This window comes from Siphateles boraxobius, unplaced genomic scaffold, assembly GCF_051911475.1.
Source record: "Siphateles boraxobius isolate OS27281-9 unplaced genomic scaffold, OSU_SipBor_1 8, whole genome shotgun sequence".
Lineage (NCBI taxonomy): Eukaryota > Metazoa > Chordata > Actinopteri > Cypriniformes > Leuciscidae > Siphateles > Siphateles boraxobius.
This window is the reverse complement of record NW_027509208.1, coordinates 12,164,150-12,190,478: the sequence shown is the minus strand read 5'-3', so window position 1 is coordinate 12,190,478 and position 26,329 is coordinate 12,164,150. Positions and strand designations below refer to the sequence as shown.

The 26,329-nt window shown below is 41.0% G+C and overlaps 1 protein-coding gene and 1 pseudogene across 2 annotated transcripts in view; one reads left to right on the top strand and one right to left on the bottom strand.

The window, feature by feature from the left end:
- nmu (neuromedin U) overlaps positions 1 to 26,329 on the top strand; it is a 367,892-nt gene that overhangs the window by 164,094 nt on the left and 177,469 nt on the right. The window lies entirely within an intron of this gene.
- LOC143728854 (myogenesis-regulating glycosidase-like) lies at positions 13,801 to 16,881 on the bottom strand (annotated as a pseudogene). Its single transcript, XR_013199906.1, has 3 exons — positions 16,789 to 16,881; positions 16,428 to 16,689; positions 13,801 to 15,786 (listed from the first exon to the last, which is right to left on the bottom strand). The product of XR_013199906.1 is annotated as a myogenesis-regulating glycosidase-like (transcript).

Here is a 26,329-nt window from a genome sequence, read left to right as displayed (position 1 = left end):
ATTATTTCAACGTGACAACTTGATAGCTCAACAATAAACCAGAAAACATGATATCAAGTATGTGAACTTGCAACAGAACACACTTACGTTCATTAAAACAAGGGGTTATAACACTGATACCCAAACCTAACAAGGACAGGTTACTCATTGAAAATTGGAGGCCTATTAGTTTGCTCAATAATGACAGTAAGTTGTTTGCAATGATTTTTGCTAGAAGAATGAAACAAGGTTTAGATACAATATGGAACCGTCTGGTTTTATGCAAGGCCGTCATATTAGGAATAATATTAGACTAGTCTTAGATATGACAGATTATAATCAATTCAATTCATATTTTGTTTATTGATTTTTATAAAGCTTTTGATACAGTGAATCATGATTTTATTTTCAAAGTTATTAAAATGTTAGGTTTTGGAGATGTATTTTTGAAAGCAGTTAAAACATTGTACAATGTATGTAATAGTGCTGTCAAACTTGCTTATGGTACTTCACAAAGGTTTGATATTCACCGTGGCATTAGGCAAGGATGCCCCCTCTCTCCTTCTTTATTTTTGTTAGTCACCCAGGATTTGGCAATGCATGTAAAAATAAATTAGTATAATAGTATTTTGAAGAATAGACAAAGTCTTTGGAAGGTATTTCTTAATTATATATTTAATACTCTTGGAGGCATAGATTTTTTGTTGAAATGTAATTTTTCTGCTGACAAATTTCCTGTAAAATTGGCCAGTTTTCACGGACAAGCCCTGCTAGCATGGAAATTTGTATATAAGCACAATTTTTCCCCACACAAATTTTTCATATGGAAAAACAAAGACATACTATTTAAAAGCAAATCACTATTCTATCATACTTGGTTCAATGAAGGGATTATATTTGTCACGATTAGCCACGCACTCCCTGGGTTATCACAGACTACATTTCCCATCATGCACCTCCCTGGACTGATTACACCAAACACCATACACCTGCACTGCACTGATTACACACACCTGCATCTCATTCACATACACACATAACCACTTCCACGCACCACACCAGTGCGAAGTCTTGATTTGCTGTGGTTATCATTTCTGAGCGTTTATGCTGTGGACTGGTATTCTGTAGTGATGGGCAGATCGAGACTTCGTGAAGCAATGAAACAGTTGAACCAAATGGTCCATATTGTTTCGAGGCTACGAATCAATCAGACACCCGTCTCAACGGTGACACCTAGTGGTAACTTTCAGGTGTTGATCTGAAACAACCTTGAAGAGCCATGAAAATTTGTTGTTTTTTATTATTGTACTTTTCTAATATGTGAATCTTGTAACCTATAGGCTCCTCCCTGTGCATAATGTTATTTTGGTCCTTCAAAATGAATATTAATAAAATAAATCAAGCCACAATGTCTCACTTTTTTACATATTTTTATTCAAAAATATAAATTTTTCTGCTGTGGAAGGACTTCGCCTACTTCTTTTTTTACAGATAATTTCTCCAGCCTTTGAAAAAATCCTCTCACAAGGGACACTTGTCGTACTTAGTTACTTTTTTGGGGAGTAACGCAATATTGTAATGCATTACTTTTAAAAGTAACTTTCCCCAACACTGCTGTGGCATCAGCTGTAGCATTGTGTATCATCTGGGTTTGATGGATACGAGAATGAAAAAGTTCCCATAAAATGCCCTGTGTTACTACTGGTGTTGATGTTGATGGTGATGATGTTGATGGTGATGGTGATGGATACATCTATGCATACCTTGCTTAGATGGCCCAGCAGTGTCAGTAGCAGGCCTAGGTACAGGAGGAATGCCATCCTCTGCACCCTGCAAAATGGCAGGATGAGTGCTCCTCAAATGGCACATCATGGATGATGTATTGTTGCAGTAGGCGAGCTGCCGATCACACTACACACATCTCACTTTATTTGGGGTTTCTAAATGGAAATGCTCCCACACCACAGATGTACGGCATCTCTTCTGGGGAGCCTCCATTTTATCTATCTATCCAAATCTATCTAGATACGTATCTCTAATCTATCTATGTAATTAGATATATGTATCAACAATCTATCTATGTATTTAGATATATATAATATGTATCTATAATCTATGTATTTAGATATGTATCTATAATCGATGTATCTATAATCTAGCTATGTATTTAGATATGTATCTATAAATGTATCTATAATCTATGTATTTATATATGTAGGCTATCTTTAATCTATCTATATATGTATCTATCTATCTATCTATCTATCTATCTATTTATTTATTAATCTAGCTGTCTATATATATTTATATCTATGTATCTATGTGTCACTATATGTAGGCTATACTCTGTGTCTCTAGCCTATCAGTCAATGTGTTGTGTAAATTTAAATGTAAGCCTAAATATAACTAAACAAATCGCACTATAAATGTCACTATATCACCAAAAATCTGCTATCTCAAAATCAAACTCCTCTCACAAAAACCCACGAGGTCAACATGCGTTGATTTCACTTTTATACAGATGTGGGATTGTGTGGTCTGTTTCCGACCATGTCAATCAAACGCTGATTCGGCGGATCACACCTGATGAAACATTTAGCGAAACACATGGGTGTTTTGAATCACGCTTTGAATCAGTGTTTCGAAACATCTGCGCTTCAGGATCTCGCAAAGCTTCGGAACGACTGTTTCGCGTCAGCCATCACTAGTATTCTGTGGACTGGTATCCTGTGGACTGGTATCCTGTGGACTGGTATTCTGTGGACTGGTATTCTGTGGACTGGTATTCTGTGGACTGGTATTCTGTGTTTGATCTTGGACTATTTCTCGTTGTTTGATTCTTTGCCACCTGCCCCGACCTTTGCCTGTTTACTGGATTGTGATTATCAGCTACCTGCCCCGACCTTTGCCTGCTTGTTATCTGGTTTGTCTCTGCCTTGTCTCCTTTGCCCCGTTTGCTTTTGTTGATTCCTGCCTGTTTGACTACTCTCATAAATGCTGCGACTGGATCCCCTTGAGTCTGCTGCATCATTACAGAAGACTTCGCCACACCAAGATCCAGCAGCGATGCCAACCAGGGATACAGCAATACAAATCATGTGTCTCCGTAAGGGGAATCGGCCGATTGAGAAGTATGTTGAGGAGTTTATTGAACGTGTACATCTCACCTCAATGGACACAGTATGTCTTATGATCTTTTTTCGGGTAGGACTATCTGAACTGCTCGGTTCATACATGCCCTTGCATAATCCTCACTGGTCACTTGAACAGTATATCGACCTGGCCCTTTCCTTGAGCGGTTCGGCACTTACTGTGGTCTTGGCGGACGAAGAACCCTGCAAGCTCACAGTACCCCCTGAGCCTGAGTCCGTTCACGTCTCGCCCACCCAGCCTGAGAATCTTCACGTCATGCCAACCATCAAGCCTGCCACCGGATAGGTCTATGGCCGTCCAGGACTGGTTTCCAGCATGGCAGAGTCCCCGCAGAAACTGTTCATGTCACGTCCGCCGAGCCAGGGGCTGTCCATGTCACATCCACCGAGCCAGTGTCTCCGGACACGATGGCCACCGCCGAGCCAGTGTCACCGGACAAGATGGCCGCCGCCGAGCCAGTGTCTTCGGACAAGATGGCCACCGCCGAGCCAGAGTCTCCGGACAAGATGGCCGCCGCCGAGCCAGTGTCTCCGGACAAGATGGCCATCCTGGTGTCTGTTCCTGAGCCGGTGTCTGTTCCTGAGCCGGTGTCTGTTCCTGAGCCGGTGTCTGTTCCCTTTGTTCCTGAGCCGGTGTCTGTTCCTGAGCGGGTGTCGGTTCTGTTTGTTCCTGAGCCGGGGTCTGTTCCGGCCCATAACCCCATAGCTGCCCTCAAGGAAATTTTGGAAGGGGGCAGTAAGTCCCCTGATGGGGCCATGGAGGCCGCGTCACCTTGGCCACCTGAACTGTCTGGTCCGCCCCGGTCCCCTGAACTGTCTGGTCCCCCCTGGTCCCCTGAACTGTCTGGTCCGCCCTGGTCAGCTGAACATTCAGGTCTGCCCTGGCCACCTGAATTGCCTGGTCCACCCTGGGTCCATGAACTGTCTTCTCTGCTCGGGTCGCCTGCATAGCCTGCTCCGCCCTGGTCCCCTGAACTGTCTGGTCCGCCCTGGTCCCCTGAACTGTCTGGTCCGCCCTAGTCACCTGAACATTCAGGTCTGCCCTGGCACCCTGAATTGCCTGGTCCACCCTGGGTCCCTGAACTGTCTTCTCCGCTCGGGTCGCCTGCACAGCCTGCTCCGCCCGGGTCGCCTGCACAGCCTGCTCCGCCCGGGTCGCCTGCACAGCCTGCTCCGCCCTGGTCGCCTGCACAGCCTGCTCCGCCCTGGTCGCCTGCACAGCCTGCTCCGCCCTGGTCGCCTGCACAGCCTGCTCCGCCCTGGTCGCCTGGACAGCCTGCTCTGCCCTGGTCGCCTGCTCCGCCCTGGTCGCCTGCACAGCCTGCTCCGCCCTGGTCGCCTGCTCCGCCCTGGTCGCCTGCACAGCCTGGTCCGCCCTGGTCGCCTGCACAGCCTGGTCCGCCCTGGTCGCCTGCACAGCCTGGTCCGCCTTGGTCGCCTGCACAGCCTGGTCCGCCCTGGTCGCCTGAACAGCCTGGTCCGCCCACGCTCCACGACCCAGGTCTGCCATTGCAATGCCCTGGTCCCTGGGTTTTCACGGACTACATTTCCCATCATGCACCTCCCTGTACTGATTATACCAAACACCATACACCTGCACTGCGCTGATTACACACACCTGCATCTTATTCACATACACATTTAAACCACTTCCACGCACCACACCAGTGTGAAGTCTTGATTTGCTGTGGTGATCATTTCTGAGCATTTATTCTGTGGACTGGTATTCTGTGTTTGATCTTGGACTATTTCTCGTTGTTTGATTCTTTGCCGCCTGCCCCGACCTTTTCCTGTTTACTGGATTGTGATTATCAGCTACCTGCCCCGACCTTTGCCTGCTTATTGGATTGTGATTGTTTTGCTGCCTGCCTCAACCTAGCTTGTATCTGTTTTCGATTCTGAAATATTTAATAAAGATGCTGATGGATTCTTACTCCGATGACTCCTCATTACAATATTAGTAAGACGATTGGTAAATTCGAATGGATATGTGTTATCATATACTGAATTTCTGCAAAAATTTAAATTACCAGTTAAACCAACAGAGTTTGCTATTGTTCTTGATGCGATTCCAAAGAGTGTGATGTTACTCTAAAAAAACACTGATTCAGTGGAAATCAACATGGACAATCTTTGTGGTAAAATTTTTATTGATAATGTTGATGTTTTAAAACAAAAATGTAGCAATAAGATTATAAGGAAGGCTCTTGGTTCTGTTTCTTTTCCTGCAGCAAGATTCTTTTGGTCTTCTTTATTTGGTGATATCTCTTGGGTTAAAGCATGGAAATTACCAAATAAGTTTTGTCAATAACAAAACTAAGGAAGTGTCTTACAAAATACTTCAAAGAATTTATCTTGCTAAGCATGTTTTGGAACGATTTAAGCTTAATATTTCTTGCTGAAAACAAAAGAAGATATTTTGAAGAATTTGGGTAACCAAACAGTTGATGGGCCCCATTGACTTCCATATATGGGGGAAAATATAGCCTACTATGGAAGTCATTGGGGCCCATCAACTGTTCAGTTACCCAAATTCTTCAAAATATCTTCTTTACACATACAGTGATATTAACGATAGCAAAATCTCTATCGAATGGTGCTTTATGTTGTTACCATACCAAATACAGTATATACACCCAGGCCAGTTGTCAGATCACATGATGCATTTGAACTAATTAGTTTTTTTATGTGTAGGTTTTCAACCTAAGAAATCCATGTAGTACTTGCAAGTTTTATTCGCCACATCGACATCCTGTTGTGCAGAATACTTCTTGAATGTATTCAGAGTTTACATAATGTATTTTCAACAAATATCCTTTGTTGATGTGTTAAAGTGATGTTTCCATTTATTTGTTTCCAAAACCAACAACTTGATTTTTTTTCCATTGGTTCAACTATTTATGTTGACGAATGTTACAGCACAAAACGATTTTTAGAATTACTCCATAAAAACTATCAGTTAAATATGCAATAAACAACAGTGCCACACTGCATTTTTAATTTTTTGTTATTCACAGTTAAAGAACACAACTATGTGCTATTGTAATTTATTTATTTAATTTTATTTATCGGACTTGTAAATAATTCCTTGTGCCTGCAGATTGTTTTTCTGGATTGTTTACTTTAGCCTCTCATGTCAGCCTACCAGTCACAAAACTGACTAAACAAATTTAACAACTGCGTGGCCGTTTTCTTCTTTTCTCCATATCCTATGCAGTGATCTGAAACAAAAACATAAACAAGCGTTATCAACACACTTAAAAACAGCATTTAAAGATGCATTAAAATTAGCCAACATTCTTAAAGAACTGATTTTAATTCTTTGAAGCTAGGAAAACATATTTTTATACAATATAAACCTACTTCTCATCGATGACGTGTATGTTGATTACATGCATTCTGGTTATGTGACTGATTATCAGGCAAAACCAACAAAAACCAGTCATGGCAGTGCATATGCTCCAGAAGAATCCTGTGATCTGGATGACGCTGCAGACAAGCCTGCATGAAATTGCAGCATTCTGTGGAAAAAGATGGTAGAAATGTTATTATTACCTTAAGCTGTACACATGCTATTACATGCTACAGTGCCATACACATTTGTTCTTTGATTAACATCTCACCTTGTGAGACAACAAATCTGGACCAGTCGTTGTTGATGAGGTGGCACACTTCGTTGGCTGTTGGAAAACGTCCAAGTATCATTCTGATCAGGAGCACCCCTAGTGAAAACACTGTTGCGGGTTTTGCATAGTACCTGCCCGTGTCAAAATACTCTGGGGGGAAGTATGGCATTGTGCCTGGAGGAAAGAGATTTTATCTGATGTTTATAACACAAGCATTTGACTATATAGAAGATGCATATGAGTGAGTAAATTAATTTGCTAGCAAAGCGGTCCATAATACATACCACAGTAGGACTCGTAGGCAGAATCCTTCATGAGGTCTGCGCAACTGAAGTCGATTAATTTGACCTCCAGTGTGCTTGGGTTCACAAGCAGGTTTTCTAGCTTGATGTCGCGATGGAAGACGCCCCGATAACAGCAAACTTTAGCAGCATAATTAACTTGCTGCATAATGTGTCGTGCTGTGTGCTCATCAAGGACACCTCTGTTGAGTTTCAGGAATGTACCCATATCCATGCTAGGTAAGGGGCGCTCCATGACCATGATGTAGCGGTCTGGGTCATCCTGCCAATCCAGCACCCGAATTATATTCGTACAGCTGGGATCCCTATTGGCGATAACTGCCAAGGCGATCTCTAAAGGAAGGGGTTTGGGGTGAAAAGGCTGCATGAAAAAAATATGATGGTTAATTTCACAAATAAGGACTTACAAAAGGCAGTTTGCCTATTGAAAAATAATTTGTTATCTATGATTGACATGAATATAAGATGTTATAAATTGAAAACAGTGAATGCAAAGAGGAAATAAGGGGCGCAGTCTACTTACAGTGCTGATATATGTCGTGCGTGGTGTCTTTCGGACACATTTCACAGCCACCTGATTTAAAAAAAACACAAAAAAAACATCAACAATTCACTTGCAGAGAGAGGCAATTCCATTTCAGTCATAACTCCTAAACAAATATTTGGTGAATATAAATACCAAAAAGGAATTTAAAACCAAGAATGTTTGGACAGTCTGAAAGTTTAAACAGACGGAGTTCTCTAAACAGTGAACATAAGAGGGTTGCTGTAAAAAAGTGTAAATGAAAAAAACAACAACCTTAAGACCATCCTTGATGCGAATTCCTTTCTGCACAGAGCCAAATCCACCTTTACCCAGCTTGTCACCGAAATTGTACCGCCAGAAAATGTGATCTATTAAAAGTAAAGTTAAAGTAGTTGACATTAGCAGTAGTTGAGCTAAATGGTGTATAAAATTATGAAAAACCTCAATAAATGTTACAGCTGTTTTGGGTTATGGCAGTAAACTTACCCTTGTTTGGCTTTTCTGTTGAAACTGCTGCAGGACTCACTGCACAGTCAGTGCCCTCATCTGCGTTGGGACTCACTGCACAGTCAGTGCCCTCATCTGCTTTGGGACTCACTGCACAGTCAATGCCCCCATCTGTTTTGGGACTCAATGCACAGTCAGTCCCCTTATCTGCTTTGGGACTCACTGCACAGTCCGTGCTCTCATCTACTTTGGGACTCACTGCACAGTCAGTGCCCAGGTCTAATTTGGGACTCACTGCACAGTCAATGCCCTCATCTACTTTGGGACTGACTGCAGAGTCAATGCCCTCATCTGTTTTGGGACTCACTGCACAGTCAATGCCCCCATCTTCTTTGGGACTCACTGCACAGTTACTCTCATAATCTGCTGTGAGCCTTACTGCTGAGTTATTGTCCTCATCAGCCATGAAACTCACTGCAGAGTTAATGCCCTCATCTGCTGTGAGACTCACTGCAGAATTGATGTCCTCATCTACTGTGAGAATCACTACACAGTCAATGTCTGAATCTAATTTGGAACTCACTGCACAGTCAGTGTCCACATTTGCTTTAGGACTCACTGCACAGTCAATGCCCTCATCTACTTTGGGACTCACTGCACAGTCAGTGCCATCATCTGCTTTGGGACTCACTGCACAGTCAATGCCCTCATCTGCTTTGGGACTCACTGCACAGTCAATGCCTTCATCTACTTTGGGACTCACTGCACAGTCAGTGCCGTCATCTGCTTTGGGACTCACTGCACAGTCAGTGCCCTCATCTGCTTTGGGACTCACTGCGCAGTCAATGCCCTCATCTGCTTTGGGACTCACTGCACAGTCCGTGCTCTCATCTACTTTGGGATTCACTGCACAATCAGTAACCTCGTCTGCCTTGGGACTCACTGCACAGTCAGTGCCCTCGTCTACTTTGTGACTCACTGCACAGTCAGTACCCTCATCTGCTTTGGGACTCACTGCGCAGTCAATGCCCTCATCAACTTTGGGACTCACTGCACAGTCAATGCCCTCATCTGTTTTGGGACTCACTGTACAGTCAATGCTCTCATCTGCTTTGGGACTCACTGCACATTCAATGCCCTCATCTGCTTTGGGACTCACTGCACAGTCAATGCCTTCATCTACTTTGGGACTCACTGCACAGTCAGTGCCCTCGTCTGCTTTGGGACTCACTGCACAGTCATTGCCCTCGTCTGCTTTGGGACTCACTGCACAGTCAGCGCCCTCATCTACTTTGGAACTCACTGCACAGTCAGTGCCCTCATCTATTTTGGGACTCACTGCACAGTCAATGCCCTCATCTGCTTTGGGACTCACTGCACAGTCAATGCCCTCATCTGCTTTGGGACTCATTGCACAGTCAGTGCCCTTATCTGCTTTGGGACTCACTGCACAGTCGGTACCCTCATCTACTTTGGGACTCACTGCACAGTAAGTGTCCTGATCTGGGTTGGGACTCACTGCACAGTCAATGCCCTCATCTGCTTTGGGACTCACTGCACAGTCAGTGCCCTCATCTACTTTGGGACTCACTGCACAGTCAGTGCCCTCGTCTGCTTTGGGACTCACTGCACAGTCAGTGCCCTCATCTACTTTGGGACTCACTGCACAGTCAGTACCCTCATGTGCTTTGGGACTTACTGCACAGTCAGTGCCCTCATCTGGGTTGCCCTCATCAGAATCTGCAGTGAGCTTTACTGCTGTGTTATTGTCCTCATCGGCCATGAAACTATCTGCAGAGTTATTGTCCTCATCTCCTGTGAGACTTACTGCAGAATTGTAGTCATCTACTGTGAAACTCACTGCAGAGTTTATGTCCTCATCTACTGTGAAACTCACTACACAGTCAATGTCTGAATCTGCTTTCGGACTCACTGCACAGTTAATCTCCAAATCTGCTGTGAGACTCACTGCACAGTCAATGTTGTTATGTGCTGTGGAGTTCACTGCAGAGTCAAGATTACCATCCACTGACAAACTCGCTGGAGAGTCAGTGTCATCATCTGCTGATGAACACACTGGTGTGTCGAGGACTGTAGGTTGCAGAACTTCTTGCTCCAGCTGAGCCTCAGCATTGTGGAGGACTTCAGAGATACTGGTTGGAGCTTCCTGAATATCTGAAATGCAGATAAAAACAAACTTATGAATAAAATACTGCAGACCCATATTATGGCGCTTTTCCATTACCAGTACCAGCTCAACTTGACTCGACTCGACTCGTCTCACTTTTCGCTCCGTTTTCCATTTCAGATACTACCTCCCCAATAGTACCTGGTCGTCATAGCGCCGCCGCAGGAAACTGACGTGACGTAATCTTCCATGCGACACACACCCGCTATCCACACACAGGACAAGATAAGAAATCGAGTGTCTGTTTTTGATCCTCGGGATGTGGCTATTTCTCACACGGCGTATCCTTCCGAGTTGCCATGGGTAAAGTTATATCTATTTAAAAATCACGCAATCTCTGGCCAAACTATTTAAAAATGGCGGTGTTATTCAGGATACTCCGTCTGCCGTGTGCAATGATGACGCAGTGAATAGTGACGATTCTCTCTGAGCAATCAGCAGTCTGCCGTGTTTACACGTCACATTTTAGTATCGCCTCAGCTCGCCTCAGCCCGCTCAGAACATCGCCGGAGGTGATACAAAAAAAGTACCCGAAAGCAGGTACAGGTACAACTTTTACGCAATGGAAAACCAAACAAAGGCGAGCTGAGTCGAGGCGAGCTGAGCCGAGCTGGTACTGTGTAGTGGAAAAGCGCCATTAGAGTGTTTCTTCATTTAGGGGCACTTTTTACTTGATAAAAAAAAAACTTTTCTAAACGATGTAAATCGATTTGTTACTGAATTAAAATTCTCAAATACTGACTGGTTTGGTCAGTCCTGGTCGGTTTGGTAACCTCAGATCATGATCAAATAAAAAAATACAATTTAATTTAATTTCTGATCTTTAATAAATAGTCACTCTAAAATGCCTTGTGAGTTCATGACAACTGAATTGGTATAACTTACTGTATAGGTCGATGCATGGGGAAATGTTTTGGTCCCCATGAAGAAAACACAAAACAGCTTATAAATCATAGTGTGATGTTTTTTGAAAATGTAAAAATACAAAAAGTTTTCTGTGATGGGTAGGTTTAATGTATGGGGATAGAATGTACAGTTTTTGTACAGTATAAAAATCATTATGTCTATGGAAAGTCTCCATAAAACATGAAAACACAACGTGTGTGTCTGTGTGTGTGTGTGTGTGTGTTTGTGTGTGTAAAGATGAAGTCCCACTAATTGAAGAATCATATTAATCAATAGGCTAGCCTACTTGTATCATAGATGCAAATAGCGAAGAGACTTTTTAAGAACTCCAGTCAAATCAATAACATGGTCATGTGATTTTACCATCAATATGGCTCTGGGATGTTCCTGCCACAGTACTCTGGTATAGCTTCTCAATCTCCTCTCTCCCTGCCTCCCTGCCATAATCTACCTCACCAGCCTCAACAAGGATCTCATCAAGCCGATGGGAATGTTTTTCCTCCGTGATGGGGGCGAATTTGAGTAGTAGGCCTACACGGGGTTCGAGTATACTCTCCCTATCTGACGCTGCACGTACACGACAAATTGGCAGTTCCATAATAACACAGTTGTATCGTAACACCGTAATTTGCTATCAGACTTCTCGAACCTATAAACTCAATGAGCTGAGTTTCGCGCTTTTACTCTCTCGCGCTACTGTCACTGTTAGTGACGTCAGAAGGGCTCATGCAGAAGTGAAAGCAACGTTTTCAAAACATAACAAAATCAGTGTCTTATTTGGTATGTCGGAATGATAATAATTATTAACTCAGTTTAAGGTGGAGTGAAGTGTCTTTCTCATGCAGACCACAGAGTTTCGCGCTTTTACTCTCTCGCGCTACTGTCACATAATTCTGTAAATGACGTCAGAAGGGCTCATGCAGAAGAGAAAGCAACGTTTTCAAAACATAACAAAATCAGTGTCTTATCTGGTCTTTCGGAATGATAACAATTATTAACTCAGTTTAAGGTGAAGTGAAGTGTCTTTCTCATGCAGGCCACAGAGAGGCAGTAGCCACCGTAGAAATTCCAACAGGAATTTGCGAAAAGAAAAATCCGTAGGCCTAAAGGAGGACACGGTTGTAAAAAGAGACTTGTAAAAGACTTGCTCTATTTAAAAGTAATTTTAACTTTTCAGTTATTTAATAAACAGTCTAAATTATATATATTATTAAAAAATATATTTTCGTTGACGTCTAACCTATAGCTGTCTACATCTGTGACCGTAAGATTTTTGCTTTTTTCATCTATCAAACTTTTCCAGTTAAAAAAAGAAAGAATTTTGTTTTTGTTTTTAATATCATATTAATCCACGGACATTCATCTAGAGCTACAGAGCTAGAGTCATGTGCCCTTCATATTCCACATACAGCTTTGATGTTACCTAAAAGAAGTTTACAAGCTACACAGTGGGGAAAAATCATCCGTGCGGTACATTAGGTCTGAATATACAGGCTGATTTTAAAATAAATAAATGTTAATAAAACAATTGTGGCATCATGGAAAAAAAAAACAATTATATTTTTCCTATAGATATTTTGTTTTGACTTGGTGTGTGCCAAATTTGGTGTTATTACCAGGGATTTTAAGGTATGGTTGCTCGGTGATTTTGTTTTGGAACCAAAAACAAAAAATCTGAGACATGCTTACATTGAGCATGGCTTTACTTGGACATATAAAACTCAAATACCTCCCACTCATGCCTGAACACAAATAAGCACTGGTTTACACAAAGCAAAATGCATATTTTAATGTACAAAATGAATAAATACTCTCATTCACTAACATTTTGTTTTAAAAAACAAAAACAAAAATAGAAATGTGTTACACACACACAGACACGTACACACAGACACGTGCACACACACACACACACACACACACACACACACACACACACACACACACACACACACACACACACACACACACACACACACACACACACACACACACACACACACACACACACACACACACAAGATGTACAAACAAAACATCTTTGCTCCTGGAAATGTGTATGTAAATGTAATTAAGATTTTACAACAAAAAACAAAAGAAAAAAAGCATGAAATTCCAGTCTGTTGAAAGCTGATGGTGGTTTTGCTCTAACATCAGCAGTCTACAGTCGGACAGGGTCAACAGGCCTATTAACAAGATCTCCTCAGGGTAGAATCCACAAGAACAGTCCCAGCAAAGAAAATTAGCCCATACAGAAGACATACTCTATCTGTACAAGTAAGATAAAGTTAAAATACTGTGAAGCAACACTAATTTATTTGTATTTTATTGTAACAAAAAACAATTATTTGAGGTACATACTGGAAAGGCAGCTGCCACATGTCTACGTACTCTACACCTTTTTTAGATCAGACCCTTTGCTTGACAGATTCATCGTTTCACCATGTGTGGATGAGTGCGCTTTTGAGGTAGTGTGGGATGAGCTAAAAATAAGCTTGAAGGTGCAGTGTGAGTCGATTGCTGGCATGGTGGAAGAGGGTTAAACAAACACAACAAATACAAAGGTGGCCCTTAATAAAGATTAACTGACTAATGGCATTGTGCCAATATTGCAAAACAAAAATTAGGCAGAACAGCATAACAATCAGAACAAGATTAGCAGCACACTTATAAATTTTATATAAAAAGAAAATATAACAAATTTATTTTATGCGGAAGGAAATGTTTCTGTACATGTGGCAGTAATGGAGTGCCTGTTATTGATGTATTTGGCTATTTGGATGGGGAATGAATCAACTTCACAAAAACTTTAAATGGAAGACATGCTCAAAACTCCTGATGCTTCCCATAAGTCTCACTAAACCCATTCAAAGTAAGCAATTTCATCAAGATCAACTGGATATTCTGTTAGATGTATTGGCTCTTTGTTGTCAAATCGTTCTCCTTTGTAACTTTTCCAGCGTCCAGCTGGTAAGTAGATATCCCTTTGTTGCTTGCCGTGCTCCAGTACCTGTGCCACCATTAGGTCATCTCCTATCAGAAACTGCGAGTCAACTCTATAAGCCGTTTCATCACTGGTGGCGATCCACCATAAGGGGCGAATTATGGGGTCCCCGGTGTCCAGAAGTTCTTCAGCCAGTTCTATGATCCTAGGAGCCACAAGTGTCTCATGTAGCTCAGTGAACCGTTGAGTGATAGCCACCACCTCATCATCGTACACCCATGGAGGAATGGAGAACTGCATGGAGGGCATGAAAGCTGACAGCTCCAGCCACCGGATATACAGCTCAAGGTCTGGTAGCTTGCCATTTCCATCTATACGGTTAGGATAGGCATTGCCTCCAATCATGAAACGGTAGTCCAGGATGCTGATGGTGAGGACGGTTGGGATCAGGGACTTCAGGCCAAGTTTGTAGCCCCACATGGAGTCCCGGTCGATCAGACGGAAGAAACACGAGATGTTCTGAGAGCCATAGCCAGACCGAAGCACAGCACGCTCGTTGAAAGGGATGGCCATTTCAGTGTAGCGGCAAGTGAAGATGCTTGGGTCAGGGAGGTGGGCTTGGGTTCGGAACTGCCAGGGCAAGTAGCTGGTCTCACCTGCATCCAACTTGAAGGAGGAAATGTCGTATTTGTTGCGTAAAGAGCGAAGCTGTGATGTGAACCAGTTGCGAGCTTCTGGATTGGTAAAATCTAGGATTCCACTGATGCCATTTGATCACTTAATAGGTAAATTGATTGTGACGGCTGGAAGTTGGCCTGTCGGCTCCATCACGAACAGGCCTTTCTGTACACATGGCCCAAAATTAGCCGAGTCATAATTCACAAAGGGATGTGTCCAGAGGGATACAAGGAAGCCATCTGCCTTGAGCTTTTGAAGCATGGCAGAAGCATTTGGAAACTTCTGTGTGTCAAACTCAAACTCCCCATATTGACTGGTGTAACGATCATCAAGTTCTAAGTGGCTACAGTTAAAACCATATTTGCGTATGTTCTCTGCATAAATTAAAAAATGTTCCTGGTTGATGTTAGTCTTGTATAAAGCCCAGGTCGACCATACTGGGTGCCAGAACATTTCTTTGGCAGGAACTTTGTTAGGTTTTGGGAAGTATCTGCGAACCATGACCTTGTGGATGGAGGTCACATCTGGGCCCACACAGACTCTGTAACTAAGTTCAGCATAGGGAGGCCTTCCAGGTGCAGGTTTGTATGGACTGTCCTGATATCGTGCCTGGAAGTACATGGTTTTCTCTGTATCATTCCAACCCAGGGGGAAGGGAACAGAGTCATTGATCTTAATGGCAGTTGCATTGGATGAGAGCCAGTAGCGCTTCAAGATGCCACCAAAGTCATGGCGATTGGAGTACACGTCACTGGTGACAAAAGGTTTGGGTGCCTGCTGACCCGAGAAGGCAATAGGCCAATACTGAACAGCAGTCTCAGCACCACCATACCAGTATGATTCAGTGTAGGACATGGCATGTTCCACTGGCCGATCTGACTCCAACTCTTCCCAACGCACACGGTAACAAACCACTGTCTCCTTTGGCTTCACCGTCATAATGAAGAAGTTCACCTTGCCATCAAACGAACGCGAGCAGCGAATAATCACACCCTCCTTCAAGCAGGAGTCAAGATCAAGTGTGCCAGACCTGAAATCAGCAAGAATATTAAGTTTAGATGTATGATGCTAAAAAACAAAGAGAGCTTTTATACGTGGAAAAATTTATACTGAATTTATTTATCAATAAACTGATTCACAACTGATTCTGCATCAGGACAGATATTGTACAGTGGACATAAAGGGACAACCTAAAACAAATGCAATCATTTATCAAACAAAATGCCAACAAAAATGTCTCTAAAATCAGTTAAATGTATTATTTATTTATTACATTTACTATTTGCATTTGATCAATGAAATTATGTTATATTTTTGTTACAATACATGAAAAATATATTTAAAATCTTTTGAAAACAATGATTACATGTATTGAAGTTGTAAACGAAATATGTTATTACTTTTCACTTTAACGGAACATGATTTTGTTTTTAGTCATTAAATTAAACATTAAATTTACATTAAATATTAACTTGGCAGGTTTTAAAGTTTTTTTTTTATGGACACTCTTAAATACATGTATGTCAATGACCCATTTTATTTGTGTCTGCTATCACTATCAGAACATTTTGGGTCACAAGCCACCAGTTGAGAACCACGTGACTACAACATTTCTTTCTGTGAAGATTTTTTATGGTTTCAAAAGAATATAAGCACCATGTATGTACTGAACTGAAGCCCATCTTCAAGACAATCCTCCCAGCCTGATTGCGGATGAGAAAGCCATCCTTATTGAGATCAAGCAATTCTGTCTCCACCAGGTCAGCTTTCCATAGGGACGCAAAATAGTCACACCATGCAGCCACTGGTGCCATCACCAGAACCACACCAATAACTACAGCCCCCACCAGACAGCCACAGTCCTTGTCCATCTTCTTGATAGGCACACCATCAGTGAATGTTCCTCCTGCGCTTCCCGGGAGTAATTGGTATATTCTGCGTCTTAGTTTTTGATTTCACAGTTGAAAAGTTGTATAGGTGAAGTTTTGATTACCTGAATTTGATAACCTCAAGGCTAAAATATTATATGCACTAATATACAAGATATAATTTGGTAGACTTATGTAAGAAACTGAGTCTGAGAGAACCAAAGTGGGCATCTTGCTAAATATGTGCAAAATGGAGTCTTGCATTTTCCTTTCGTTATCCTTTATGAGCCTGAGGGGATAGGAGTGGGAAAGAGAGTCAATGTTAAAGGTCGAAACAAAGTCCAAACTGAGATCTACTTGTGATGTAGATGTAGGACAAATTCCAGCATTAAGTATTCAGAAAACACTAACCTTTTAGCTTTGATATTGCCCTGAATTGGTCTTTTGGGAGGTAAAGGCATAAACAAAGGCAGTTTATTCATGCTGCAATGTTTCTCATTGTGGCAGTGTGTGAATTGACTGCACTAGAGAACAACACAGTTCAGTAGGCAAAGCCACACCTGCAGAATTTTGAGACTGCCTGGCGAAGTGCCACCAGACACAGTTCAAATTAAAAGCAGTTATTGGACAATGTGTTCTACTGAAAAAAGGCCTAGAAGAGCTGAACAGCTAATGCAGATCAGTGTCCCCCCTACCAAGAATGACAAAAATATATATATAAAAAAAAAAAACACGGACATGCGAGCTCCATACTATGATTTGAGACACCCCTCGCTGCAGAATGTAGCGCGGTGACGTCACGTATTCACGTCACGTATGTGTTACCACGCATGCGCAAAGTATGACATATCGTCTGTTTAAAATACGCATGTGCGCACGCACATGCATTTCATGCAAATCAATAAGCATTATTTATGCTGTTTTAACAATTGTGCTTTTGTGTTAACGGCTATTAATTGTAAGAGATGCCATAGAGTGATTCTTTTAGATTTAAAAAAAAGTTCTGACATGTTTTATGATATGTTAGCATTCAAAATGACAGGGTTTCAGCGAGTCTTAAAATTATATGTAAAAGTCTTAATTCGCCTTTAAACAGATTAAGGCTTGAAAGATGTCTTCAAATAGAGCAGAACGACTTAAATTAAAACAACACCAAGGAACTTTTCCTCTGCGGCCGCCCTACAGGTTGGAAGCGGAATTGTCCATTAATGCTGTCGTAAATAATTTAGCCTACCGCAGCCTACTGTCGCACTCGCACGCTCGCTGTTTATCCAGCACCGGCTTTGGAATCAACAAAGGCCACAGACAAGATAGAGTATGATGCATGATTTTATGAAAGAAAAACTATGCCGTAAAGCAGTCGAATTTTGTAGTTCTTAGTGTGCTCCGGTTACTACCCGAAACGAAACCCGAAGTTACATAGTGCCAGTAAAAGCAATAGAGATCGCAAAGACATGTGACCAACTGGGCGGCAACGTCATCAGAACGCAAAGAATTATGGGTATGTTTGGCCCGTTTACATCGGTTTACATGGGCTGGCATAGCAGGCTAGTGTTCTGGCATGAAAAAATAAATAAAAATAGCGTGAAAACAGATTATGATCCTACAAAATGCAGCGGGCTAAAGAAAACATTGTCGGAGCATACCAGAAAACTGTCGTCCGTTCAAAAGTATGCTAAAGTTTTAAGCACCACACTCCTCGCTCTCTCTCATCTATCTGCATGCAATCGCAATTCTTGTCAAGATTGCAATGCTGGAGTGTGTGCGTGTGTGTGTGTGTGTGTGTGTGTGTTTGTGCGCCCGCGAGAGAGAGAGGCGCGGGCGCGATCGAACTGTGTGAGTGTGAGTGTGAGAGAGAGAGAGAGAGAGAGAGAGAGAGAGAGAGAGAGAGAGGCGCGGGCGCGATCGAACAGTGGAAACATAAAACATACTCCCTCATTTTGTTCATAGAGGTTATCATTCAAACTGCAAAGTGTTTACTTATATTTGTGTAACTTACACTCGCAATAAAACACAACATTGTGCTTTTGTCACACTCTAAACTCTTGTCAAGCTGTAACATACAACTGTCACCCAAGCAAACACACACAGTTTTAAAAGCAACATCCAACCCCATTTCAAAACAGTCTGTGGGTAACATCTTTTGGACATTAATCATATCGCATTGGTTTTCATTTCTTTTCTTCAGAGCAGTTACATATTCTACATTGATTAAAAAAATCAAATGTGTTTTTAATGGTAGTATAATTTTATACGAAAATCAATTATTTACCATTCAGATGAGAATAAAGTATGGGTTCATTAAAATTAAGGAAAACAAATATATTGATCCGTTCTTAAAGGATAATTCAGGTATTTAGCACTTTGAGTCTATTTTCTAGTTTGTTTTGGATGAACTAAGTTTGAGTGGTGGGTATAGAATTTTGACGATGGGTCCCATCTCGACTTTTTGAATCTTTTAGAATCGCCTCTGACCGCTTGAGTGAGTGTCTACGAGCATACACACACATTTCCTTAAAACAACCCGTAATGTTCGTTTTCAAAACTGTGCAAGAAGAACTATTGCAGTTTATAACACAGCAGGTAGACGGCATCTTGAACACTGCGATCTTCCCTCCATGCAATCAAGTCTGGCGCCTTCTGTTTGTGCCGCGGATTCCCAAAATGCTTTGCGTTCACCACTGGTAATACGTCACGATGACGTCACATTAGCAATCTCAATACAGACCACGTCAGGCTATGGCAAACATGTCATTTCAACGTGTTCTCATCCCAATGCGTCATATACAACGCTTTTGCCAAAGCGTACATATCTTAGCGTAAATATAACACGCACAGAGTATGGGTAGGTTTAGGTCTGGGGTAGGGTTAGGGTTAGACCACTAGGAGGCGCCTTCTGCCCCATATATATCTGCGTCTCATATTTACGCTAAAGGGTGCCATGTCCGTAGGATATGTACGCTTTGGCAAAAACGTTGTATATGACGCATTGGGAGGACTATAAGTCGATGTACCATCACAAGGGTCTTCGAAATATATTATGAAGGTTGAAAAACTACATAGTGTTACTTTAATGAAGTCATGTAGATGATTGTTGCATCATGCATTGCAAAAAAAAATTTCCTCAGTATTAGGACATAATGATAACAATATAGAACAGATATTGAACAGATAACGTCCAAGATGTCCGTTCAAATTTCATTTATGAACTATTTTTCAACCATGACGGGGTTGGGTGTTGTGTGGTGCAAGGTTATTAAAGTTTTGCTTTTTTAAATTAGTTTTTATTTTAATATCGTTTTCAAATTTGCTTTAAATTTCAGTTTAGTTTTAGTTAGTTTTATTAATGGTTTTGTTAGTTTTAGTTTAGTTTTTATTTTGCAAACACATTTCTATTTAGTTTTTATTTTATTTAGTTTCAGTTTTAGTTTTAGTAATTATAGTTTAGCAGAGCAAACAGAACACTTCCAGTGTAGACCAAAGCGGGACGCTTAATTTCAGCAAAGTTAAATGTTTGCCCAGATTAAAGTTAACTCTTGAGAAGACATCTTAATAATAAAAATAAAATAATAGTTTGAGATTGAACAAAGCACCAAACAAATGGAACTTAAAAGTGTACAAGAAAAAAATATGAAAAATTCAGACAAACTAATTCATATTAAAGATGAAATCTTGTTAAACGTGCCTAGTTTACTTTTTTTCAGTTGTAAATGTGGCAGAGTGACCACTGGTACATAAAAAAACCCCCAGCTCAATTCATCTGACTTCAGCCAACACAACCTGCTGTGCAGCCAGTGTGATTAAATAATAAAGTATCTATGCAGTGTGTGAGTGTGTAGCCTATATGTTTTTCCATCCTGGTGGGGACTTAAACCTGAATACACACAGACTCATGGGGACTCGTGTCACTGTGGAGACCCACATTGAGGTAGGCTACACAAGGCTATGAATCATACAAAATTAGCTTTTTTGTAAATGTAAAAATGCAGAAAGTTGTGTGATGGGTAGGTTTAGGGGTCAGGTTAGTGTAAGAAGACAGAATAGTTTGTGCAGTATAAAAACCATTATGAAGAGTCCCCACAAAGATAGTGCACCAGAGTGTGTGTGTGTGTGTGTGTGTGTGTGAGTGTCCTGGTATTCCATACATTGCGGGGAAATGTCTCCACGTGGATATTATTAGCAGTCAATTTTTTATAAAAACAAAGATAATAACAGCACCTTTCAGCCTGTCAACCTCCATACAAACATGACATCTCAAACATAGTAGCCTAGAACATTAAAGTTTTTTTGTGCTTGACGAACTTGTTTTGCTGTCGCACACGCGTCTCGCAAATGAAACGGCATTCTAAAAATGCTGCGCTCAAGTTAAAAGAAGTCCAACTTGCCTCTTATTACCTTGTGTTATTTCCCATTCCACTGCAACAGATGCATCCTTTATGAACAGCGCTTAGCACTAGCCATGTGTTCTGCATTACGGTCCTTCATTGAGCGCGTCACAGCAGGACAGCGGTTAATCGCCTCAGAAACTTCACGCCTATGAAGCGCAATATCAGCCACAGGTCAGATTTTCCGCCAAAGTAAAGAGCTTAATAACGAAAACTATTATTTATTTTTGCTAATTATAATTTTATTTCAGTTAGTTTTTCAGTAACTGTTGTTTCGTTTAGTTTTAGTTTTTCATCTATTATGAATTTTTAATTTTATTTCAGTTTACGAAAATGTTTTTTGACCAATAGTTTTAGTCTTAGTTTCAGTTTTCGTTTACGAAAATAACCTTGGTGCGGGCCGGGCGACACCGTGTGGTGCCTGTGTGTGTGTGTATACGTGCTTGCGTGCAGGCAGGTAAAAAGCCTGCGAAATGATTCTGGGTCAGAGAGAGAAGCGGTAGGATGTACGAACGACTGAAAACTCTGAAATTATCGTACATTTTGGGATTTTTTTCATTATTGATCGTACATCGTACAGAGGTCAAAATTATCGTACAAATACGATAATTATCGTACATCTGGCAACACTGATTGGACTAGGGAACAGTGATTGAGGGGTTTAGTGGGCGATTTCAGATTCACCCTGGGCCAATTAGAGTCGAGGAATCGACTCCCCAGTCCTGAGGAGGACAGCTGATTTGCCGTAGTCGTTGTTGTAATTTAAGTGACAGATTAGACAAGTAGGCTCAATGTTATATGTATCATTTTATTTTGTATCTGTGTAATTACATGCCAAAACAACCCTTTTCTTGTTTTTTGTGACTTTTTTCTTGTATTTTGTTAAATGATCCGTTGTGTCGTCCTCTTTATTGTTGCTTAATTTTTGCGTTCTTTGGCTAACGTTACAGCAGTTAACGTTGTTAACAGTTTATTCCGGGCGCTTTTGCCTTTCCATCAGCTAAAGGTCCCTATAACATTGAAAAATTGGTCACATTTTTATGGGACAACGACAAAGAAAACCTTTTAATAAAACAGTTCGGTATTTTATCACATAAGGAGATGAAACAACAAGAGAGCCAGTGGTCAATTTATCAAGCAAAGGGGTGTCGGGGTGTCAGATGTCAGATGTCGACGCGCACGGTAGCTTTTTTCGGCTGACATAACGAATTTGCTAATAAATTAAAAAACATTTATTTGCACGAGAAAATACTTGACGTTACCAACTTGAGCAGCCTGTGGATTTCGTGTGCTCTTAACTTCTGTTTCGAACAATTCAAGACGCCGAATTCTCACAAACTGTGATGATGACGCGTTAACGGTCATCAGCATCATAAATCCTCGAAAGTTTTATTTTTTTATTATGTACATTTGTAACACTATACTTTGTATTGTATAAACTTTAAATCAAATTACAAAAAAAAAAGAAAAGACTTACGCTGCAGTAGTCTTGCGTGTTGTAGCCATTAACTAAGTGCATTTAGTTTCATTTTTGTTAAAAAATAATAACGTTATTTTTTCCCCATCTATGTTGATTATGAAAAGTGAACATAGGCTAAGATAGGATGCGCAATATATCGGGAGACATGCTCAGACATGATTTTGGCCACTTAATTAAGTTTTGTTTTGTAGAAAGCCTTTCTTTAAAGTGAATTTCGTTTTGTATAAATTGTATCTTAATTTTAATATTTTTTTCATCAACCAATTGCCCGGATTTAATAAATAAGAAGCAAATAGCAGACAATATAATCATGAGTCATGACATGGAGGCGCAGGCGCGGTCCCTTGCATTGCACGTGAACTGGAGCGCATCTCATTACAAATTAACCGAAACTCAGTATATGCCTCACAGACATGAGAAATATATCTATAAAGAAAGCTTGAAATGTCTTTAAACGAAACAATTATAAACGAAAAGAAATAGGCTACTCTCTCTATAGGCGCGTTCACTACGGAGACGGTTATCATCTATTTCATCTTTGCAGACACAACACTAGTTTATTAATAGAAAAAAATACAAATTTATTTTTAAAAATGGCTTTTATCTTGTTTTGGAAAAGAGCTCCTCATATCTTTTAGTTTGTCAGTGCGTTTTGTGGTGTTAGGAATTGTTTTTCTGCGCATTTCCGCACTAACTCAAAACGTGCGTACATGTACACCACCTCCTGACCTGGCGTAGGATTTGAGCGTGCCGTACGCCAACGTCCATATTGTTAAATATCAAAGTCACCGTGGTTTTGGGTGTACGCCAGGTGTACGCTGGAAATTTGGTGTACGCACTTTTGATAAATGAGGGCCATTCTCTTTGTACATCCCAATTAACGTAACAATGAGCGCACATGCACGAGCACATCGCCCCACCCAGTCTCCTCCCTTAATTAAATACATTTAAATATGGTAATGAGTCTACTTTGGCAAAAGAAAGGAGTAAGAAAATGGCTAAAGCAAGCGCCAAGAAGCGAAACTTTCGGAGGTGCTACTATCGGAGGTAGAAACCTGAAAAAAATATTTGAAACTTTGTCCCTCCGGAATTAATAACAGAAGGAAAAAATATGAGTGGGAGAGTTTGGCTGATGCCGTTAATGCGTGGGATCTGAAAGTCGCACTCCAAATGACCTTAAAAAGAAATGGTCTGATATAAAGGTGGACGTTAAATGGAGAACTGCTGCGCACCGACAAAGTGTGGGCAGAACAGGCAATGGTAAAGGGGTCGATGAACGTACACCCTTTGAGCAGAGAGTCGCCTCAATTATGGGTGACACTTTACTCTCTGGAGTAGTGTCTGCTGCTGTGGGAGACTCGGATTTACTACAGGACTGCCACGAAGGTAACTGATAGTATCTGCACATTTATTGAATGGAAATGTTTCCGATTCACATATGCAAATTCTTCTTCAAATGGCGCCTTTATAGCAATGTGTTGTGCAGTCGATCGCTCCGATTACATTAGGAAAACCGGCTACCGCTGCAAATTGCGTTTTAATGTTTGGCTGGTCAACTGCATCATATGGGAACCTTATATACCTGGTAGACATGCGGATGATCCCGACCCATACCGCTGGCATTGCGCGGCTCAAAGACGACTGGCTTATTCCTGAGCGGTCTGCCAGTTCCCTTTGGAAAGAAGCAGTTGCCAGGAAACCAAGTGTTGTCAGCACCTGCAAGGGAACGGGTATTGCGTGGCTCCTCGCTGTCTCTCTCTCTAGATTCGGACCCAACTCAGCACAGAGCTCCAAGAGGATAGCCCTTGGAAATCTGAAACGGCTGATAAGCCAGTCATCATCCTGGGCCAGAAAATCATTGTGGTCCCTCAAAACTCATGCTCTTCGGATTCTGACATTAGCAATGTCCTCTAATAAGGCCAAAGCTGCCATTGCCATAGAGTAAGGGTTGTATCAATTTGCATATACTTTTATATGTTCTTACTTAATTGCATAATTGATAGAACATTCCCATAAGGCTCGTGTGACGATATATATAAATTATTTTATAAATTGCAAATTAATAGCAATGCTTCCCACAGGTGGTAGTGCGATAGACTTCTAGAACAATTCGTTGTGTAATGTTTGCAACTTAACTTCATTGCCTGTAAGAGTCGCCAGCGGACAAAAACTATGAGAAATGTACGTACGCCAGACATGAAATTGGCGTGGAGGAACGCACATTCTCACATTAATTTCACTGTTAGTACATCCGACCGTGAGCGTGAAAGCTGGCGTAGGCAAAGTTTTTGTGCGTACGCAAGATTGATACATGAGGCCCCTGGTGTTTCTAATACAGTGGGAGTGCAGTAAAAAAACAAAAAAACACTATTGTGGAGCTTTCCTTTGCTATGTGAATGGGAACACAAAAAATATATTAGTGTAGTCTCTCATTCACCACTATAGAAGTATACCCAACAAGAGCTGTGTCCCAATTCAGGGGCTGCATCCTCCGAGGCCGATTGCGTCACAGCGGCGCGACGAAGGCTGTCCCAACCTGGAAGATCCTTCTAATGTATGGGATTAGATTTCGGTCACAATTCTGGGCGCACAAGATCACATTTTGAGCGCACAAAAGGGCATTTCGCACATGCGTGAACTGAGTTTTGCGTAGAAATGTTCGTCTCGCAGATAAGAAAATATTTTGAGCGAACGAAAATCAATTTTGCATTTAAAATAAGTATTTGGATGTGCGGCGCGCAGACGTTCTCTTTTCGCATATGCAAAGTTTCACTTTCTTGCTCCTTTCATACCAGCCATAAATGCTCTCTAAGCGCAGACAGCTCGCTTGCTCAACACAACCCAGTGTTACAATATGCCATAATTGTAACTGGCTTGACAACCAATCACAAGACTCCCTGCATCACAGACTGTGGAAGAGGAAAAATACATGGTGGAAGATGTTTATGTTTAATGGCTTGAACACTTCAATTTAAGTCCACATGTCTACCACTCGACGACCACAGTTTATTTTTTAGCTTATTTTTAAGCTAAATTTTTTTAGCTTATTTTTAATCAAAATCAAATCGTACTATTAGGCTACTGTACATAATGGCATGTCCCAGTGTTAGCTACACCTCAAGTGCTATTTTTAACTTCTTTCTGAACTGCAAGTTATGTAGGCCTAATTGACATTAGTGAATTGTGAATGTGACTGAGCTGGGGTCTCAAATGTTACACATTTTCAGAAATGAAGATGGACAAACTTTTCCCCTTTTGATGAAATGTGTAAAAACGGTACATCACTCGCATCAGAATAAAAAAAACCCCATCAAATAAACGTAGAAATGCAATGTAATAACGTTAAAATAATAATCAATCTACTTCATATCCTTGGAATTATTTAAATAAAAACATTCACAGCAGAGATGTTCTGTAAAAACAACTATCATACTAAAAAAATATACTGTATTTTCTTATATATTTTTTTAGGATGGATAGTGTGCACAATGGGATGCAGGCTTGTTCCCCTCACTGCAAAAAAATAAAAATCGAATTATGCGAGTAATTATATAGTAGAAGTCTTGTGGGTCACACACCCAAGATTTTCACTTAATTATATTTGCATATATGTTTGCATTGTTACCCACATGTCTTTCTTTTTTTTTTGCAGTGAGAGGAACAAGCCTGCATCCCAATGTGAACACTATCCATCCTAAAATAGTATATAAGAAAATACAGTATATATATATTTTTTTAAATGCAGTCCATTTTTTAGTATGATAGTTGTTTTTACAGGACATCTCTGCTGTGAATGTTTTTGTTTACTTGAACTTAAATTGAAGTGTTCAAGCTATTAAACAAATTAA